The sequence below is a fragment of the Gymnogyps californianus genome, chromosome 5 (genome assembly GCF_018139145.2).
Source record: "Gymnogyps californianus isolate 813 chromosome 5, ASM1813914v2, whole genome shotgun sequence".
NCBI lineage: Eukaryota > Metazoa > Chordata > Aves > Accipitriformes > Cathartidae > Gymnogyps > Gymnogyps californianus.
The window spans coordinates 72,237,584-72,259,452 of record NC_059475.1 but is presented as its reverse complement, the minus strand read 5'-3'; the positions used below and the strand labels follow the sequence as shown (position 1 = coordinate 72,259,452).

Genomic DNA, 21,869 nt, shown 5'->3' with positions numbered 1-21,869 from the left:
AAAGAATATGTAATAAGCAATGGCATTAAGAAAAACAAGAAAAAAATAAAAAATAAGGATAGGGTAAGAAATTGTCCTGGTTTTGGCTAGGACAGAGTTAATTTTCTTCCTAGTAGCTGGTATAGTGCTGTGTTTTGGATTTAGTAGGAAAAGAATGTTGATAACACACTGATGTTTTTAGTTGTTGCTAAGTAGTGTTTATACTAAGTCAAGGATTTTTCAGCTTCTCATGCCCAGTCAGCAAGAAGGCTGGAGGGGCACAAGAAGCTGGGAGGGGACACAGCCAGGACAGCTGACCCAAACTGGCCAAAGAGCTATTCCATACCATATGACATCATGCCCAGTATATAAACTGGGGGGAGTTAACTGGGAGGGGGGATCGCGGCTCGGGAACTAACTGGGCATCGGTCAACGAGTGGTGAGCAATTGCATTGTGCACCACTTGCTTTGTATAGTTTAATTCTTTTAGTATTGCTATTGTCATATTATTACTATTATCATTGTTTTTCATTCCTTTTTGTCTATTAAACTGTCTTTATCTCAACTCACGAGTTTTTTTTCCTGATTCTCTCCCCCATCCCAGGGGTGGGGGGGCAGTGGGCGAGCGGCTGCGTGGTGCTTAGCTGCCGGCTGGGGTTAAACCACGACAGTCCTTTTTGGCGCCCAACGTGGGGCTCGAACCCACGACCCTGGGATTAAGAGTCCCATGCTCTACCGACTGAGCTAGCTGGGCATGTGATACACCCACTCAATAAAATGTATCACCGGGATGTGAAACACCCACTCAATGCCATGCTCTTTGGCCCAGGTGTCTATGAGATTGTTTCTGAAATGTGTCCCGTTGTCTGACTCAATTCTTTCTGGGGTACCATGTTGCCATAAGATTTGCTTCTCAAGGCCCAGGATAGTGTTCCAGGCGGTGGCATGGGGCACGGGATATGTTTCCAGCCAGCCAGTGGTTGCTTCCACCATTGTAAGCACATAGCGCTTGCCTTGGCGGGTTTGTGGGAGTGTGATGTAGTCAATCTGCCAGGCCTCTCCATATTTATATTTCAGCCATCGTCCCCCATACCAAAGAGGCTTTAACCGCTTGGCTTGCTTAATTGCAGCGCATGTTTCACATTCATGGATGACCTGTGCGATAGTGTCCATGGTCAAATCCACCCCTCGATCACGAGCCCATCTATATGTTGCATCTCTTCCCTGATGACCTGAAGTGTCATGGGCCCACCGAGCTAAAAATAATTCACCCTTATGTTGCCAATCCAGATCCACCTGAGCTACTTCAATCCTAGCAGCCTTGTCTACCTGTTGATTGTTTTGATGTTCTTCAGTGGCCCGGCTCTTGGGTACGTGGGCATCTACATGATGTACTTTCACAACCAAGTTCTCTAGCCGGGCAGCAATATCTTGCCACAATGGGGCAGCCCAGATGGGTTTACCTCTGCGTTGCCAGTTACTCTGCTTCCATTGCTGCAACCACCCCCACAGAGCATTTGCCACCATCCATGAGTCAGTATAGAGATAAAGTATTGGCCATTTTTCTCATTCTGCAATGTCTAAAGCCAGCTGGATGGCTTTCACCTCTGCAAACTGACTCGATTCACCTTCTCCTTCTGCAGTTTCTGCAACTTGTCGTATAGGACTCCATACAGCCGCCTTCCACCTCCGATGCTTTCCTACAATGCGACAGGACCCATCAGTGAACAGGGCATATTGCCTCTCATTTTCTGGCAGTTTATTCTACAGTGGGGCCTCTTCAGCACACGTTACCTCCTCCTCTGGTGATATTCCAAAATCTTTGCCTTCTGGCCAGTCTGTGATCACTTCCAGAATTCCTGGGCGACTAAGGTTTCCTATTTGACTTCATTGTGTGATCAGTGCAACCCACTTACTCAACGTAGCATCAGTTGCATGATGTGTAGAAGGGACCTTCCCTTTGAACATCCAGCCTAGCACTGGCAGTCGGGATGCCAACAGGAGCTGTGTTTCAGTACCAACCACTTCTGAGGCAGCTCGAACTCCTTCATATGCTGCTAATACCTCCTTTTCAGTTGGAGTATAGTGGGCCTCAGATCCTCGATATCCCCGACTCCAGAACCCTAGAGGTCGACCTCGGGTCTCCCCAGGTGCTTTCTGCCAGAGGCTCCAGGTAGGGCCATTCTCCCCGGCTGCGGTGTAGAGCACATTTTTAATATCTGGTCCTGCCCGGACTGGCCCAAGGGCTACTGCATGAACTATCTCCCGTTTAATCTGTTCAAAGGCTTGTTGTTGCTCAGGGCCCCATTTAAAATCGTTCTTCTTCCGGGTCACTTGATAGAGAGGGCTTACAATCAGACTATAATTTGGAATATGCATTCTCCAAAAACCTACAACACCTAAGAAAGCTTGTGTTTCCTGTTTACTAGTCGGTGGAGACATAGCTGCTATTTTGTTCATCACATCCATTGGGATATGACGACGTCCGTCTTGCCATTTTTTCCTAAAAACTGCATGTCCTGTGCGGGTCCCTTCATCTTACTTTGTTTTATGGCAAAACCGGCTTTCAGAAGGATTTGGATTATTTTCTCCCCTTTCCCAAAAACTTCTTCTGCTGTATTGCCCCATACGATGATGTCATCAATGTACTGCAGGTGTTCTGGAGCTCCACCTTTTTCTAGTGCATTTTGGATCAGTCCATGGCAAATGGTGGGACTGTGTTTCCACCCCTGGGGCAGTCGATTCCAGGTGTACTGGACGCCCCTCCAAGTGAAAGCAAACTGTGGCCGGCACTCTGCTGCCAAAGGGATTGAGAAAAATGCATTGGCAATATCAATTGTGCCGTACCACTTGGCTGCCTTTGACTCCAGTTCATATTGAAGTTCTAGCAGGTCTGGCACAGCAGCACTCAGCGGTGGCGTGACTTCATTCAGGCCACGATGGTCTACTGTTAGTCTCCATTCTCCATTAGACTTTCGCACTGGCCATATGGGGCTGTTAAAGGGTGAGCGAGTCCTGCTGATCACTCCTTGGCTCTCCAGTCGATGAATCAGGTTATGGATGGGAATCAGGGAGTCTCGGTTGGTGCGATATTGCCGCCGGTGCACCGTTGTGGTAGCGATCGGCACCTGTTGTTCTTTGACCCTCAGCAACCCCACAACAGAAGGGTCCTCAGAGAGACCAGGTAAGGTGGACAACTGTTCAATTCCCTCTGTCTCCAAGGCAGCTATACCAAAAGCCCACCGATACCCCTTTGGGTCTTTAAAATACCCTCTCCTGAGATAGTCTATGCCAAGGATGCATGGGGCCTCTGGGCCAGTCACAATGGGGTGTTTCTGCCACTCATTCCCAGTTAGGCTTATTTCAGCCTCCAACAGAGTTAGCTGTTGAGATCCCCCTGTCACTCCAGAGATACAGATGGGTTCTGCCCCTTCATAACTTGATGGCATTAGAGTACACTGTGCACCAGTATCCACTAGAGCCTTATACTCCTGTGGGTGTGATGTGCCAGGCCATCGGATCCACACAGTCCAATAAACCCGGTTGTCCCTTTCCTCCACCTGGCTGGAGGCAGGGCCCCTCTAATCCTGGTCAGAGTATTTGTTACTTACTTCTTGTAAAAATGACTTAGAGGTCCCTTCAAGAGGGTCAGAAGCCCTTCTACTTTGTCTGGCAACCGGAGCGGCATCTTTCCTGGAAGAATCCCCTTTTCTGGTTGTTTTTCCTTTCAATTCACGTACCCGTGCATCTAGGACCGAGGTAGGTTTTCTATCCCACTTCCTCATGTCCTCTCCGTGGTCACGCAGGTAAAACCACAGGGTACCCCGTGGTGTATACCTCCTACATTCTCTCTCTTGATCAGAGGAACGCTCACTCCTAATAGCTGAGATATTGGTCTGTACAGGTGGGGAGTAGGACTTTTCGATCAGTTCAATCAGTTTTTCGGACTTCTCGGACAGTTTTTCCACAGCCGAGACACAGGCTCGTAGGGATGAAGAGAGATTTTCTTCATGTTGCCGGAGTTGGCGAGCCATTTCATCCACTGTCGGTGCCTCTTCGTCTTTCCAAGTTAGTACTGCCAATGGGTTGGCATACGATGATGGTGCGCTCCGTACAAACTTCCGCCACATGGGTCGTGTGCATTGAACTTCATCTGGATCTTTGGGTAATTGTAAACTGTCCGGGTCATAATAAATCATCTCTAGCACGGCTAATTCCCTCAGGTACTGAATACCTCTTTCCATGGTACTCCACTTGCCTGGTTGACATATAACATCTTCCTTGAAGGGATACCTTTTACCCAAAAAGGACTGTCGTGGTTTAACCCCAGCCGGCAGCTAAGCACCACGCAGCCGCTCGCCCACTGCCCCCCCACCCCTGGGATGGGGGAGAGAATCAGGAAAAAAAACTCGTGAGTTGAGATAAAGACAGTTTAATAGACAAAAAGGAATGAAAAACAATGATAATGATAATAATAATAATATGACAATAGCAATACTAAAAGAATTAAACTATACAAAGCAAGTGGTGCACAATGCAATTGCTCACCACTCGTTGACCGATGCCCAGTTAGTTCCCGAGCCGCGATCCCCCTCCCAGTTAACTCCCCCCAGTTTATATACTGGGCATGATGTCATATGGTATGGAATAGCTCTTTGGCCAGTTTGGGTCAGCTGTCCTGGCTGTGTCCCCTCCCAGCTTCTTGTGCCCCTCCAGCCTTCTTGCTGACTGGGCATGAGAAGCTGAAAAATCCTTGACTTAGTATAAACACTACTTAGCAACAACTAAAAACATCAGTGTGTTATCAACATTCTTTTCCTACTAAATCCAAAACACAGCACTATACCAGCTACTAGGAAGAAAATTAACTCTGTCCTAGCCGAAACCAGGACAGAAATAGAGACACACATGGCAATATAATTTAAAAGGTGACAGGGTGCACAACAGACAGGAATAAATTAAAAAATATGGATAGGGAGCCTGAGAAAAGTAGACCTAGAATGAAAATTGAAAAAGCAACGGGGCTCAGGACAGACAGGAAAAAATTTAAAAATAAAGACAGTGAATTTGTTAAAGTAGACATAATAGAAAGAAAATTTTAAAAGCAACTGGGTAAAGGACAAGCAGGAAAAAAATTTTAAAATGGGGACAGAAAACTGGATAAAACTTAACATAGAAAATTTAAAAAGCAAAGGCATTAAGGAAAGACAAGAGAAAAACTTAAAAATAAGGGTACGATCATAGAGACATAGGAAGAAAATTATAAAAGTGGAGGCATTAAGGAAAGAAGTCACAAAATAAGAATAGGGAGAAAAATACAGAGACACATAGGAAGAAAATTTCAAAAGCAAGGGGGTACAGGACAGAAAAGAAACAAATAAAAAAGTGATTTGGTTAAAAAAAATTTAAAAGCGACAAGGTACAGGATAGACAGGAAAACATAAAAAATAGGGACAGCAAAGTGGATAAACTTTGACATAGAAAGAAAATTTAAAATACAACATCTTTAAGGAAAGACAAGAATAAAAAATAAGAACAGGGATACACAACAGGAAAGAATTAAAAAATACGGATAAGGAGCTTGATAAAAGTAGACATAGAAAGAAAATTGAAGAAGTGACAGGGTACAGGACAGGAGAGAATTAGAAAATAAGGACAGTGAACTGGATAAAAGTAGCCATAGAAACAAAATTTAAAATTGACGGAGTATAGGAAACTAAATAAATGGAGACATAGAAAGAAAAATTTTAAAGCAACTAGGTACAGGACAGAAAGGGAGGAATTAAAAAATAGGGACAGGGAATCAGACAGAGGGAGACAGAAAGAAATTTTTAAAAGCAGCAGGCTACAAGAAACTCAGGAAAGAATTAAAAAATAGGAACAGGGATGAAAATAGAAGGAAACATCAAAAGAAAATTGAAAAAGTGACAGGGTGTACAGAAGAAAGGAAGGAAGGAATTAAAATCTAGGGAAAGGGAGCCAGAAAAATGGAGTTGTTGAAAGAGAAATTAAATAGCAATGGGGTACAAGAAATATAGGGAAGAATTAAAAAAATCAAGAAAGGGAGCCGGATAGAGGGAGAAGTAGAAGGAATTTTTAAAAGCAACTGCGTACAAGAAAGAGAGACAAAAATTAAAACATAGGGACAGGGCATGTAGCCGATGGAGGCACCGAGCTTCCAGCACCACATGCTGGTGGTCTGCTCTGTCAGGGACAGCCCAGAGGGATCCTTCCTCGCCGCAGGGACTGGCCCTGCCTTGCTGGGGGCAGCTGCCTGCGGGACCCCCTTGGATTCCCTCCTCAGCCAGTTCCCCTTCCTCAGCTCCCTCAGGCAGCCATGCCCAGGCAGCCCCCTCTCCAGCTAGAGCCCCTTCCCACAGCAGGGCCAGCCCCATCCTCAGCCTCACTGGCCACACCTGGGGCTGCCCCAGCTCCAGCCCCAGCTGGGGCCCATCGGGAACAGGGGCCATTGCCAAAGCCCCACAGCACATCACCCCCTGCCCTGCTCCTGTCCACAGCCAGGAGCTCTGCACCCAGGGGCTGCAAACACAGCCAGGGGCACAGAGGAGGCAGGAAAAGTTTGTTCCTTAAGGCACATAAGAAATCCTGGCAGTGAGCTGGCTACAAGGCTCAGTGCCCAAAGGCAGCAGGACAGAGGGAGAAAAGGGAAGAGAAAAGCAGGAGGAAGGACAGGGGGACATAGAGAAGAGGTGTGGGACAGGGAGCCAGAAAACCGGATGCTACAAACAAGAGAGGGATGGGGAGCAGGACAACGGTGTAGACAAAGGAGAGTGGAGAGACTGCTCAAAAAAACAGAGAGAGAGATGGAGGAATAAATAAGAGAGACAGGGAGCAGGAGAGGGAGGCAGAAAAGACCAGCAGGACAACAGGACAGAGAAAGACAAGGGACAGGGAAAAATTCTACAGTGATAGGGGAAAAGAAACATAGGCAAGAAATAAAAGATAGAAACAGGGAGCCAGATAGAGGTAGATGTGGAAAGAAAATTTCAAAAAGTGACAGGGTACAAGAAACATAGACAAGAACTAACAAATAGGGACAGGGAGATAGAAGAAGGGAGATGGAGAAAGAAAATGTAAAAAGTGACAGGGTACAGGACAGAGAGGCAAGAATTAAGAATTAGAGACAGGGAGATGGATAGAGGGAGATGTAGAAGGAAACTTTTGAAAGTGACAGGATACAAGAATTATAGACAAGAATTAAAAAGTAGGTACACGGAGCTGCATAGAGGGAGACGTAGGAAGAAAATTTGAAAAGCAACGAGGTACAAGAAATACAAGCAAGAAATTAAAATTAGGTCAGGGACACCGAGAGAGGGAAAGGTAGCAAGAAAATTTAAAAAGCGACTGGGTTCAAGAAACATATTGTCTTGGTTTCTGCTGGGATAGAGTTAATTTTCTTCTTAGTAGCTGGTACAGTGCTAAGTAGTGCTTATCTTAAGGATTTTCAGTTTCCCATGCTCTGCCAGCAAGCAGGTGCACAAGAAGCTGGGAGGGAGCATGGCCAGGACAGCTGACCTGAACTAGCCAAAGGGATATTCCATACCATAGAATGTCATGCCCTGTATATAAATGGGGGGCAGTTGGCCAGGAGGGTCGGATCACTGCTTGGGCATCAGTCAGCAGGTGGTGAGCAATTGCATTATGCCTCACTTGTCTTTTCTTTTTTTGTTGTTGTTATATTCCTTTTCATTACAATTATTATTATTAGTGTTATATTTTATTTTACTTTAGTTATTAAACTGTTTTTATCTTAACCCATGAGTTTTACCTTTTTTCTGGTCCTCCTCCCTATCCCATGGGAAGGGGGAAGAGCTGCGTGGTGCTTAGTTGCTGGCTGGGGTTAAACCACGACACAGATGCAAAAATTTAAAAAATACAGATGGAGAGGTGGAAGAAAAGTTTCAAAAGCGATGGGGTACAAGAAACATAGGCACAAATTAAAAAATAGTGACAGGGAGCCTGATAGAAGGAAACTATGGTGAGTTGACCTTGGCTGGCTGCTGGGTACCCACCAAAGCTGCTCTATCACTCCCCCTCCTCAACAAGATGGGGGGAGAAAATACAAAGACAAAGCTTGTGGGTCGAGATAAGGACAAAGAGAACACTCACCAATTACTGTCATAGGCAAAACAGACTTCACTTGGGAAAATTAATTTAATGTATTGTCAATCAAAATCAGAGTAGGATAATGAGAAATAAGAACAAATCTGAAAAACACCTTCCCCCTGCCCCTCTCTGTTTTCCTGGGCTCATCTTCACTCCTGACTTCTCCACCTCCTCCCCCGAGCAGCGCAGAGGGACAGGGAGCGGGGGTTGCAGTCAGTTCATCACATGTTGTCTCTGCCACTCCTTCCTCCTCACACTCTTCTTCTGCTCCAGTGTGGGGTCCCTCCCATGGGGCCACAGGTCCTGCCAGCAAACCTGCTCCAGCATGGGCTCTCCATGGGGTCACAGCTTCCTTCAGGCACATCCCCCTGCTCCAACATGGGGTCCTCCACGGGCTGCAGGTGGATGCCTGCTCCACCATTAACCTCCATGGGCTGCAGGGGGACAGCCTGCCTCACCATGGTCTTCACCATGGGCTGCAGGGGAATCTCTGCTCTGGTGTCTGGAGCATCGCCTCCCCCTCCTCCTTCACTGACCTTGGTGTCTGCAGGGCTGTTTCACACTCACATTTTCTGTGTCACAGCTTCTGCGCAGCATTTTTTAGCCCTTCTTAAATACGTCATCACAGAGGTGCTACCAGTGTTGCTGATGGGCTCAGCTTTGACCAGCAGCAGATCCGTCTTGGAGCTGGCTGGGACTGGCTGTGCCCAACATGGGGGCAACTCCTGGTGCCTTCTCACAGAAGCCACCCCTGCAGCCCCTGCCTCCACCCCCAGCTAACAAAACTTTGCCACTTAATACAACAGCGATCGGCTGCAGGGCAGAGAGGGGGGGTTTGAAAAATGGGGAAAGGGAGCCACAGAGAGAGAGGCAGAGGGGAAAAAACATAGCAATGGGCTACAGGACAGAGAACCAGACAGCCCGCTTGCAGCCGGAGAGAGGAGTAAGAGTATGTGAAACAACTCTGCAGACACCAAGGTCAGTGAAGAAGGAGGGGGAGGAGGTGCTCCAGGCACTGGAGCAGAGCCCCCAGCACAGCCCCACCTGCCATAGTGCAGCTCTGGGCAGCCCCCCCACCTGCCAGCCCCACCACGTCCCCGCCGCCTGCCTCTGGCTCCAGGCAGCCCCTCCACCCAGCACCAGGCAGCCCTCGCTGCTGGCTCCGACACGGCACGGCACCCCCGTGCCTCCGACACAGACCCCACCGGCACCACCACCCCACTCGGGGCTTTCCCCGACACCCACCAGTCAATCGTGCAGCCCTGCTCGCCTTCTCCGTCAGTGCAGCCACAGCTGCAGCCACAGCCCGCAACACTCAGCAACCGCTCCGCTCTTCCCTTGGCTCACACCAGCCCCTCCACCAGCAGCCACCCCTTTACAGGGAGGGGCCGTCACCATCAGCCTCACGGCCTGCACCTGGGGCTCCAGCCCCGGCCCACAGCTGGAGCCCAGCACAAACAGGGGGCCATCACCCAACGCCCACAGCGCATCACCTCCTCCCCTGGGCTCCATCGCAGCCCGGTGCAAAGGAAGAGCAAGCACAGCCAGAAGGGCAAAGGAGACAGCGAGCGTTTATTCAGGCACGCATGTGCCAAGTCCCGAGAGCGAGTCTGCTCCAGGGCTCAGGGCCCCCAGCGCTCCCCCTGCCCCTGGGACACCTCAGCAGTCGTTTCCGGAGCTGCGCTTGTCAGTCCAGTGGGCAACGGGTAGTCGGTCGGTCGGCTCCTGGAGCGATGGGCTGCTGGGCAGAGGCGGAGGCTGCCAAAAATGAGGAGCAGGGCGCAGGACACTAGAAGAGAGGAGAAAAGTGGCAGCCAGCTGGACAGCGCGGGTGTAGCGAGAAAGCATGAGGCAGGGAACGCGACACAGATGGAGAAAGGAGCAGCAGGGAGAGAGGAAGAGAGGCAGCAGAAAGAGGGAGAGGGAGCGGGACAGAGACCAACAAAGAAGGACGGGGAGCGGGATGGAGATGCAGAAAAAAACTAGGATGGACAGCACAACAGAAAGGGAGGAAAAAAGAACAGGGGCAGGGAGCCGGCCCGAGAGAGAGGGAGAAAGACAAAAAAAGCAACAAAGAACAGGGCAGAGAGGGAGGAATGAAACAACAGGGACAGGGAGCCGGGACAGCAAAGGATGGAGAGAAGGGGTGGCGGGGGAACAACACAAAACAAACCACATAACTACAAGGCAGAAGGAAGAATTAAGAAATAGGGACAGGGAGCCAGAAAAAAAAGAGAGCTGGAGAGCAAAAAGAATAGCAATGCATACAGAAAGAAGAGGGGCGGAATTCTAAAATAGGGTAATCGGGGAGCCAGAGACAGTGAGATGGAGAAAGGACAAAAGCAACGGGCTACAGGGCGGAGAGGGAAGAATTAATGAATAAGGACAGAGAGCCGGCGAGAGAGACGGAGAAAGGCAAAAGATCACACAGGCTATGGGGCAGAGAGGGAGGAATTAAAAAACCAGGGACAGGGAGCCAGACAGAGAGAGGGAGGCAGAAATAAAATGGGAAAAAGCGATGGGCCACAGGGCAGAGAGGGAGGAACTGATAAACAGGGAGAGGGGACCAGAGAGAGTACGATGGGGAATGGGGAAAAATAGCAGCGGGCTACAGGGAAGAGGGAGGAATTAAAGAACAGGGACTGGAAGCCAGACAGAGACATGGAGAAAGAAAGGAAAAAAAAGCAGCGATGGGCTCCAAGATGGATGGGGAGGAAATAAAAAATAGCAGCAGGGAGCCAGACAAAGAGAGATGGAAAAAGACGAACAAATAGCCTGGGGCTACACGACAGAGAATGTGGAATTAAAACACAGAGGGAGCCGGACAGAGAGAGAGACCAGGGGAAAAATCCAGAGAGGCTATGGGGGCAGAGGGAGGAATTAAAAACTGAGGACAGGGAGGGGAACAGAGAGAGATGAAGATCGCAGGGAGTAGCGGTGGGTGCAGGAAGAAGAGGTAGGAATTAATAAATGGGGGCAGTGAGATGAACAGAGAGGGATGGAGAAAGGCACAAATAGCAGCAGGGTACAGGGCAGAGAGGAAGAATTAAAAAATGGGGCAGTGAGACGGACATAGAGAGATGGAGAAAAGAAAAAAGCAATGGGCTATGTGGCGGAGAGGGAGGAATTAAAAAACAGGGATGGGAAGCAAGAAGGAGCAAGATGGAGAAAGGGGGGAGGGGACACCCTAGGGGCAACGGGACAGGGAGGGAGGAATTAAAAGTGAGGGATGGGGAGCTGGGAAAGGAGAGGCAGAGAAAGAAACAGAATCGCAACGTGCTACAGGGCCAAGAAGGAAGAAACTGAGGGACAGGGAGCTGGACAGAGAGAGCCAGAGAAAGAAAAAATACCAACGGGCTACAGGACAGAAAGGGAGGAATGAAAAAATAAGGATCTGGAGCTGGGGAGAGAGAGAAGGAGACATGAGAAATAGCCAGGGGCAACAGGGTAGAGAGAGGGAGGGAGGAAGAAGAAAACAGGGATCCAGAGCCGGACAGAGAGATGGCAAAAGAAAATTATAGCGATAGGCTACAGGGAGGAGAGGGAGGAATGAAAAGATAGGGACGAGAAGTCAGACACTGAGCGACGCATATAGAAAGTATGGCAACAGCTAGAGGGCAGAGAGGGAGGAATTAAAACATAGGGACAGGGAGCCAGAGAGGGGGAGGGAGACAGATAAAGACGGGGAAAAACCAGAAAGACAGGCTACAGGGAAGAGAAGGAGGAATTAAAAAATTGGGATCCAGAGCCGGACAGAGAGACGGAGAACAAAGTAAAATCGCCATGGGCTAAAGGGCCCAGAAGGAAGAAGATGAAAAAATTGGGAGCGGGAGACGGCCAGAGAGAGACAGAGAAAGCAAAAACCATGATGGGCTCCAAGACAGAGAGGGAGGAATTTCAAAAAGGAAGGGCCGGGAGCTGTACAGAGAGAGACGGAGAAAGGGAAGAGAGTGACGGGCCGCAGGGCAGCGAGGGAAGAATTAAAAAGTAGGGACAGGGAGCCAGGCTGAGAGCGATGGAGAAAGGAAAAAAAAAAACTGTGACAGGCTGCAGGGCAGAGAGGGAGCGATTAAAGACTCGGGACAGGAAGCAGGACAGAGAATGGAAAAATAGCGACAGGCCGTAGGGCAGAGAGGGAGGAATTAAAAAATGGGGACAGGGAGCCAACAGATAGAGATGAAGACAGACAAATAATAGCATTGGGCTACAGGGCCGAGAGGGAGAAACTGAAAAATAGGGACAAAGAGGCAGAAAAAGGAGAGACAGAGAAAGAACAAATCGCAACAGGCCACAGGACAAAGAAGGAAGAATTAAAAAACTGGGACTGGGAGCAATCCACAGAGGGACATTGGGGAACGAAAATTTAACGTGTACAGGGCAGAGAGGGAGGAATTAAAAAAAAATAAGACAGGGACAGGGAGCCAGACAGAGAGCAACGGGGGGCGGGGGGGGGCAGGAACTGCAATAGGCTAGAGGACAGAGAGGGAGCAACTAAAGCCTCAGGACAGGGAGCAGGACAGAGAATGGAAAAATAGCAACGGGCAGCAGGGCAGAGATGGAGGAATTAAAAAAAAAAAAAAATAAAGACAGACACAGACAGGGAGCCAGACAGAGAGAGACAGAGGAAGAAAAAACAGCAATGGGCTACAAGACATATGGGGTGTCCTGGTTTCAGCTGGGACAGAGTTAACTCTCTTCTTAGTAGCTGGTACAGTGCTGTGTTTTGGATTTAGTGTGAGAATGATGTTGATAACACTCTGATGTTTTAGTTGTTGCTAAGTAGCGCTTATCTTAAGCCAAGGACTTTTCAGTTTCCCATGCTCTGCCAGCAAGCAGGTGTGCAAGAAGCTGGGAGGGAGCATAGCCGGGGCAGCTGACCCGAACTAGCCAAAGGGGTATTCCATAGCATGGAATGTCATGCCCAGTATATAAACAGGGGGGAGTTGGCCAGGAGGGTCGGATCGCGGCTCTGGCATCGGTCAGCGGGTGGTGAGCAATTGCATTGTGCATCACTGTTTTTTTTCCTTCCCCTCCTCCCTCCTTTTTTTCGTTATATTCCTTTTCATTACTATTATTATTATTATTATATTTCATTATTACTATTGTTAGTATTATATTTTACTTTAGTTATTAAACTGTTCTTATCTCAACCCACGAGTTTTACTTTTTTTTCCTTTCTTCCTCCTCACCCCACTGGGAGCGGGGAGGGGGAAGCGGCTGCGTGGTGCTGAGTTGCTGACTGGGGTTAAACCACGACATAGGGAGAAATCAAAAGTTGCTGGCAAGGAGCCAGACAGGGAGAGACGGCGAAAGAAATGAAATCGCAACGTGGCACAAGACCGAGAAGGACAAAATTGAAAAACAAGGCCTGGGAACTGGAAAGAGAGAGACAGAGAAAGAAAAAACTACCAATGGGCTCTAGGGCAGAGAGGGAGGAATGAAAAAACAGGGCCGGGGAGCCAGAGAGAGAGAGAGAAATAAGAGGGGGAAAGCAACAGGCCACAGGGTACAGAGGGAGGAAGTAAAAGCGAGGGCCGCGAGCTGGACAAAGAGAGGCGGAGAAAGGGACCTTCAGAAGTGACAGGCTACAGCGCAGAGAGAGAGGAATTTTTAAAAAACCAGGCTCTTGAGCCAGACCAAGAGAGATGGAAAAAATAAAAATTGTGATGGGTAACAGGGCAGAGAGGGAAGAATTAAAAAAACAAGGACAGGGAGCCAGATGGAGAGACTGAGAAGGGAAAATGTCCCGACAGGCTTCCAGAGAGAGGGGGAGGAATTAAAAATTAGAGACAGGGAGTTGGACAGAGAGAGATGGAGAAAGAAAAAAACTGCGGCGGCTACCGGGCAAAGAAGGAGAGTTTAAAAATGGGGACAGTGAGACAGACGGAGAAAGGAAAGAAGCGACGGGCGATGTGGTAGAGAGGGTGGAACGAAGAAAGAGGGACAGGGAGCTAGACACACCAGATAGGGAAGAAAAAATACAGCGACGGGCTAGGGGCAGAGAGGGAAGACTTAGAAAAACAGGGACAGGGAGCAAGACAGTGAGACGGAGAAAGGAAAAGATAGCAACAGCAACAGGACAGAGAGGGAGTTCAAAATGAGGGGCAGGGAGCAGGATAAAGAGAGACAGAGAAAGAAAGAGACTCGTGATGTGCTACAGAGCCGAGAAGGAAGACCTTGAACAACAGGGACAGGGAGCCGGACAGAGAGAGCCAGAGACAGCAAAAATACCAACAGGCTACAGGACAGAGAGGGAGGAATGTGAAAATAGTGGCCGGGAGGCGGACAGAGAGAGACGGAGAAGGATAAAATTGCCACAGGCTACAGGGCTGAGAGAGGGAGGACCTAAAAGATGGCGACAGGGAGCTGCTCAGAGCAACATGGAGAAAGGAGGTACAGGGGAGGGGAAAAAAAAAAAAATGGCAGCAGCGTGGGGAAGAGAGGGGTACAGGGGCGGGGCAGGGAGGGACCAGGATGCAGAAGAGGGGAGACAGGGCCCCGAGGGCCCGGGACTCACCGCAGCTCTCGCTGCTCTTGGCGCTGCTGGGAGAATTTGCCAGTTCAGACGCTTCTTTCTCCTTCTCTCCTCCCCTCCTCTTCTGTAACTCCGGTCGCTTGGCTGTCCTCCACCTAAGAGAATACGTGGGTGTCTTACGAGATGAGGCTTCCTGGACACGTAGCCTCACTCACTCACGCACTACGCGGCCGTACCGCGCCGTTGGCGATACATACAGACCCTGTGGTGCACGCTGGCGGTCTGACCTGCCGAGAACTACAAAGGGGGATCCTTCCTCACCCGGAGAGACAGGCTCTCTCTTGCCTGTAGCGGGAGGCAGCTCCTGGACAGATGGCCTTTGATTTCTTCTTCTTTACCTTTAATCTGGCCTCTCCAGCTTCAGCTGCGGCAGCTCCTGTCCACAGGCAGTAAGTGCTCCAACTATCCCTTTTTGCCCCCACGCTGCGAGGAGAGTGAGGCCAGGCAGAGACAACCCACTCAAGCCTGAGGCGGGTGCAGTAAACGGTATCCCCAGGGGAGAAACAGACAACTGCATCCTCAGCACGGCCTCTGGCAGAGGGAAAAAAGAAGCAGTGACCGTTATTATCATAGCACGCCCCTGGCCGGAGCCCCTCTTTCTGCAGGGGCTTCTGGAGATGCATCGAGGGCCAGCTTGCTGCCTTCACGACAGGGCTTGGGGGCAGCCTGGGGCTACGGGACAGGCTTCAGGGGAGGCGCTGGAGCGGGGGGCAGCTGCGTGGGGCGAGCGGGGCCGGGGGAGGCTCAGGGGGAGCTCTGCCGAGTTGGGGAGGCGCCCGGCGTCTGTGCCTGGGGGGTGCCCGCCTCCTTCCCCTCTTCCCTTCTATCAGCTCCCGGGTAACTCCCTGGGGCTGCCCTGTCCCGGCTCGCCTCCAACGGACCGGGAGCCTGCCGCAGCAGACAGTCTGAAGCTTCCCGTCCCGCCGCCAGCGGGCAGGAGACACCCCTGCACCCACCACAGCGGCTCGCTCACCTCACCGGCGGCCCCTGCCCTCACCCGGCGCCGGGAGCGAAGCCCGGCGCGCCGCCATGCTGCTCCCGGGAACCGCGCATGCGCCAGCCGCCGACGGCGCGCCGGAGGGGCCAGACCCGGCGCGCGAACGCCGGGCTGCAGTACCGCGCTGCGGCCACCGGGCGGCAGCAGCAGCGAGCGCCCGGCGGGCGGCGCTCGCCCCGGGGCGGCACCGGCGCTGCAGTGCCGCGCTTTGCGCGCCGAGCGCCCGCCGGCACCGCGCACGGGGGGCGGCAGCGGCGTTTCCTTACCGGGAGGCAGCGACGAGCGCGGGGGCACCACCCGGCAGGCACCGCAGTATCGCATTGCCGTTACCGGCGGACGGCAGCGTGGAGGATGAGGCACCACCGCGCATGCGCGGTTCGAGCTCAGTACCGCATTTTGGTCGCCGGGCGGCAGCAGCGAGCACGGCAAAGCGCGCCATCGCGCATGGCGCCCGAGCGAGACCATTTGTCGGGGGGCGAGCTCGGCGGGGGGGGGGGGGGGGGGGCGGGGGCGCAGCGAGCCGGCAAGGCGCCATCGCGCAGTGCGGGTCCGCGCAGTCTAGCCCGGCAGCACGCACAGAGCGCGCCACGCATGCGCGGTCCCGGCTGCAGTACCCAATTTTGGTCGCCTGTGGCAGAGCACGCAAGCGCGCCCCGCGCTCCGCTCCCGACTCACCCATCGCCTGGGCAGTCGAGCGGCAAAGCGCGCCATCGCGCATGCGCGGTCCCGAGCTGCAGTACCCAATTTTGGTCGCCGGGCGGCAGCAGCGAGCGCGGCAAAGAGCGCGCCATCGCGCATGCGCGGTCCCGGCTGCAGTACCCAATTTCGTCGCCTGGTGGCAGTAGCGAGCTCGGCAAGAGCGCGCCACGCGCATGCGCGAGTCCCGAGCTGCAGTACCCAATTTTCGTCGCCTGGTGGCAGTAGCGAGCACGACAAAGCGCGCCATCGCGCACGCGCGAGTCCCGAGCTGCAGTACCCAATTTTGGTCGCCTGGTGGCAGTAGCGAGCGCGACAAAGCGCGCCACTGCGCATGCGCGAGTCCCGAGCTGCAGTACCCAATTTTGGTCGCCTGGTGGCAGTAGCGAGCGCGGCAAAGAGCGCGCCACCGCGCATGCGCGGCTCCCGAGCTGCAGTACCCAATTTTGGTCGCCTGGTGGCAGTAGCGAGGGCGGAAAAGAGCGCGCCACCGCGCATGCGCGGCTCCCGAGCTGCAGTACTCAGTTTTGGTCGCCTGGTGGCAGCATCGAGCACGGCATAGCGCGCCACTGCGCATGCGCGGATTCCCGAGCTGCAGTACCGCATTTTCGTCGTCGGGCGGCAGCAGCGAGCACGGCAAAGCGCGCCATCGCGCATGCGCAGGTCCCGACCTGCAGTACTAAAATTTGGTCGCCTGGTGGCAGCAGCGAGCACATCGAAGGGCGCCACTGCGCATGCGCGGATTCCCGAGCTGCAGTACCCAATTTTCGTCGCCTGGTGGCAGCATCGAGCACGGCATAGCGCCACTGCGCATGCGCGGCTCCCGACCTGCAGTACTAAAATTTGGTCGCCTGGTGGCAGCAGCGAGCACATCGAAGCGCGCCACCGCGCATGCGCGGATTCCCGAGCTGCAGTACCTAATTTTGGTCGCCGGGCGGCAGCATCGAGCACGGCAAAGCGCGCCACCGCGCATGCGCGGCTTCCTGGCTGCAGTACCGCCCGTCGCCGCCGGGCGGCAGCACGCGCTCCCCGTTCCCGTCCCCAGCATCGGCCGGGTGAGACACGAGCGGTGCCTCAGCCCAGCGTGCGCCGTCCGGAGACCGCAACTGCTCACCGGGGCTGCAGGGCTTACATTTCTCTGCCCTTTTCCCCCTCGCAGCCCAGACAGCAATATTCACTGCCTCTTGTACCAAAAAGCGTCCCAGGGGCTCAAGCATTTCGGTCCTTGGCGTCCGACTGCTTTAAAAGTCGGGTGGTTGTTTCTGTTCGTGCCTCCCACCCCGTTACCCTGGAGTCAGCCCCAGGGATTGCTGTATCGGTCTGCGTGTGGCATCAGGGGTGTGGGAGCGACAGCAGCGAGCCAACAGATGCTGGTGAGAGAGTTAAAAAAAATAAGGCAACACAGATGACATCCTGAAGGCAGGAGAGAAGAGACTGAAAGCTGCTCTGTGTGACGGGGGCAGCTATGTTCAGCAGGAAGCAGCACGTCGGAGCAGACCAGAGGCAAGTGGCTGACCTGCAAACGAGTGACGCGCTGGTGATCCTTGGGCTGTGTTGTGTTGTTCGCACCTTTCCTCACCTCTGTGCTATCAGCACTCTGCTCTCCTAATCCCGCATGCACACAAGGCTTCCTGTGCAGGCCTTGTCACTTAAATCAGAGACACTGCACTGCACGATGTTACTTACCACCCTGCCCTCCACCGTGCAAAGTAATCAGACATGAAGCAGGGAAAGCAGAGGCATGGTGGTATATTAGATGTCCTTAGCAGATGACCGTAAAGCTCTGGAGGTTCCATCTTTGCTCTGTACAGGAGCGTAGCTCTGCACTCCTCGCCGCTCCTGATAGCAAGCAGCGCAGTTGCACTTTGCTGCCTGCAACGCGCAATACTTGGTAGGCTGGATGGGCTGTTCTGCCAATGTGTCGGGAGAGCAGCTCAGTTCCTCGGCTGCCTAATTCACCTCCTGAAACACTTCAACACTCACTTTCTTTAATTCAGACCCCTCTAAAGATCTCCTGGCCTGCGAGCCACTTCCAGCTAGCAAGACACCTGAAATACAGTGCTGGTACAAACCGAGCTGTCATCTCGCTTTGATGTCAAGTCTTTTGTAACTTGAACCCCTGATTGTTTTGGCATCAAGACTGCAAGGCAAGAAATATGCCTCTACTTGAACAAGCAAGACACCTGCCAAAAAGCTGTACGCAGTGATACGTGGCTGCCTGAGACCAACACCCTCTTCTGCTAAAACCAGAGCGCAGTTCCCTTGTGAAGAGCCATTGGCAGTGCAGAACGTACCTCAGCTTTCCCTGCACCGGGTCCCCAAAGAACAGCGTCAGTCTGACGAGGGTGCAGCTGCCTGTTGTTATCCCAGTCCCCTGCCCTTGAGAAAGCGGCTGCCTGTAGCAGCAGCAGAACGGCTGCTGCCCAAGGGGAAAGGAATGACTTGGTGTAAAGCTCTCCCGGCCGCCTGCGTCCCACGCAGAGTCGATGACCTTGGCAGCCTATACACAGGGCCAAGCTAACAACCTGAGAAGGAATCGGAGGATGTAGCACTTTCTGCAACAACCGTACTTCCCCGCCTAGCTAGACAGAGTAAGAGGTGAGAGAAAGGGGCCTGCTGGGTCCCTCGAGAGGCAGAATTGCTCTAGATTGTGCCATGGCTGTTTCGCTCTTTGTCTCTGGCAGAATTACCTCGCAGAGGTTGGGGGACAGGTATGCTTGCACTGGCCTGAGTACTGCTGCTTACAGAGCAAAAGGCACTACAAAGCAGTAATGAAGAACAAGGCTTGCCTGTCAAGATGGTAGGAATAACACGGAGAGCATAAAGCATTAGCCAGGCAGGGTCTGCAACTAACCTTGTGTCATGGTTTAATCCCAGTGGGCAACAGAGCACCACCCAACCGCTCACTCACTCCCCCGCCGATGTGATGGGGAAGAGAATCGGAAGGGCAAAAGTGAGAAAACTCACGGGCTGAGATAAAAACAGTTTAGTAATTAAAAAGAAACAACAACAAATTGTAAGGGAAGAAAAGAAAAAAAAACAAAGGGAAAAAGAAAACCCAAGACAGACACTGTGATACAAATGAAAACAATTGCTCACCACCAACTGACAAATGCACAGCCAGTCCCTCAGCAGCACCCCCCCGCCAATCTCCCCCCAGTTTTATTGCTGAGCATGACATTATATGGTCTGGAATGTCCCTTGGGTCAGCTGGGGTCAGCTGTCCCGGCTGTGTCCCCTCCCAGCTCCTTGTGCACCCCCGCCTGCTCGCTGGCGGGGCAGGGTGAGGAGCAGAAAAGCCCTTGGTGCTGTGCAAGCGCTGCTCAGCAATAATAAAACATCCCATGTTATCAACACTGTTTTCAGCACAAATCCAAAATGCAGCCCCATACCAGCTACTGGAAGAAAACTAACTCTATCCCATCCAAAACCAGTACACACAGAAACAAAATTTTAAAAGTTAAGTGGTACAGGAAACACAGGAAAAAAATTAAAAATGGGGACAGAAAACTAGAGAAACGGAGACATAGAAAGAAATTTTTAAAAGCGACGGGGTGCAGGAAAGACAGGAAAACAATAAAAAACAGGGACACCAAACATAATAAATGTTGACATAGAAAGAAAATGTAATAAGCGACGGCATTAAGACAGACAAGAAAAAATTAAAAAATAAGGATAGGCTAAAAAACAGACACACACATGGAAATATAGTTCAAGCAGCGACAGGGTGCACGACACACAGGAATAAATTAAAAAATATGGATAGGGAGCTGTCGTGGTTTAACCCCCGTCAGCAGCTGAGCACCATGCAGCTGCTCCCTCACTCCTCCCCACTCCCAGTGCGATGGGGAGGAGAACTGGGAAAGAAGGCAGAACTCGTGGGTTGAGATAAGAACGGTTTAATAAGTCAAATATAATACTAACAATAACAATGAAATAATAATAGTAATAATGAAAAAGAACATAACAAAAAAAAAGAAGAGGAGAAAAGAGAAAAAAAAAACCAGTGATGCACAATGCAATTGCTCACCACCCGCTGACCGATGCCCCAGCAGCGATCCGCCCCTCCCAGCCAACTCCCCCAGTTTATATACTGGGCGTGATGTCCTATGGTATGGAATACCCCTTTGGCTAGTTCGGGTCAGCTGCCCCGGCCGTGCTCCCTCCCAGCTTCTTGCACACCTGCTTGCTGGCAGAGCATGGGAAACTGAAAAGTCCTTGGCTTAGGATAAGCACTACTTAGCAACACCTAAAACATCAGCGTGTTATCAACATCATTCTCACACTAAATCCAAAACACAGCACTGTAGCAGCTACTAAGAAGAAAATTAACTCTGTCCCAGCCGAAACTGGGACAGTAGCTTGATAAAAGTAGACACAGAATGAAAATTGAAAAAGCAACAGGGTTCAGGACAGAGGAAAAAAATAAAAAATAAAGACAGTGAATTGGTTAAAGGAGACATAATAGAAAGAAAATTTAAAAAGCAACTGGGTAAAGGACAAGCAGGAAAAAAAATTTAAAATGGGGGCAGAAAACTGGATAAAAGTTGACATAAAAAATTTAAAAAGCAAAGGCATTAAGGAAAGACAAGAAAAAAATTAAAATAAGGGTAGGGTGATAGAGACACAGGAAGAAAATTACAAAAGCAGAGGCATTAAGGAAAGACAAGAAAAAGTTACAAAACAAGAAGAGGGAGAAAAATACAGAGAGACATAGGAAGACAATTTCAAAAGCAATGGGGTACAGGACAGGCAAGAAACAAATAAAGACAGTGAATTGGTTAAAGTAGACATGGAAAGAAAATTTTTAAAGCGACAGGGTACAGGACAGACAGGAGAGAATTAGAAAATTAAGACAGTGAACTGGATAAAAGTAGCCATAGAAACCAGATTTTAAATTGATGGAGTATAGTATAGACAGGAAAAAATAAAAAAAGAAAGACAGGAAACTAAATAAATGGAGACACAGAAAGAAATTTTTTAAAGCAACTGGGTACAGGACAGAGAGGGAGGAATTAAAAAATAGGGACAGGGAATCAGAGAGAGAGAAAGACAGAAATTTTAAAAAGTGACAGGCTACAAGAAACACAGGAAAGAATTAAAAAATAGGAACAGGGATGAGAATAGAAGGAAACTTTGAAAGAAAATTTAAAAAGAAGTGACAGGGTATACAGAAGAAAGGGAAGAATTAAAACTTAGGGAAAGGGAGCCAGATAAAGGGAGCTGTTCAAAGAAAAATTAAATAGTGATGGGGTACAAGAAAGGTAGGGAAGAACTAAAAAAAAAAAAAAAAAAAAAAACCACCAAGAAAGGGAGCCAGATAGAGGGAGGCATAGAAGGACTTTTAAAAAGGAACTGAGTACAAGAAACATACACAAGAATTAAAACACAGGGACGGGGAGATGGATAAAGGACAACGTAGAAAGAAAATTTTAAAAGTCATCGGGTACAGGAAGCACAGGAATATTAAAAAAGCAAAGACAGGGAGATGGATAGAAGGAACAATAATAAGAAACTTTTAAAAGCAATGAGGTA

The 21,869-nt window shown here is 50.6% G+C and overlaps 1 long non-coding RNA gene and 1 other non-coding gene across 2 annotated transcripts; both read right to left on the bottom strand.

The window, feature by feature from the left end:
- Nucleotides 1-660: 660 nt before the first annotated feature.
- On the bottom strand, nt 661-733 carry TRNAK-CUU (transfer RNA lysine (anticodon CUU)). Its single transcript has one exon. It is a non-coding gene; the product is annotated as a tRNA-Lys (tRNA).
- An 8,881-nt stretch (nt 734-9,614) lies between these two features.
- On the bottom strand, nt 9,615-15,168 carry LOC127016832 (uncharacterized). Its single transcript, XR_007766520.1, has 3 exons — nt 14,839-15,168; nt 14,624-14,736; nt 9,615-9,895 (listed from the first exon to the last, which is right to left on the bottom strand). It is a non-coding gene; the product is annotated as an uncharacterized LOC127016832 (long non-coding RNA).
- Nucleotides 15,169-21,869: the final 6,701 nt, after the last annotated feature.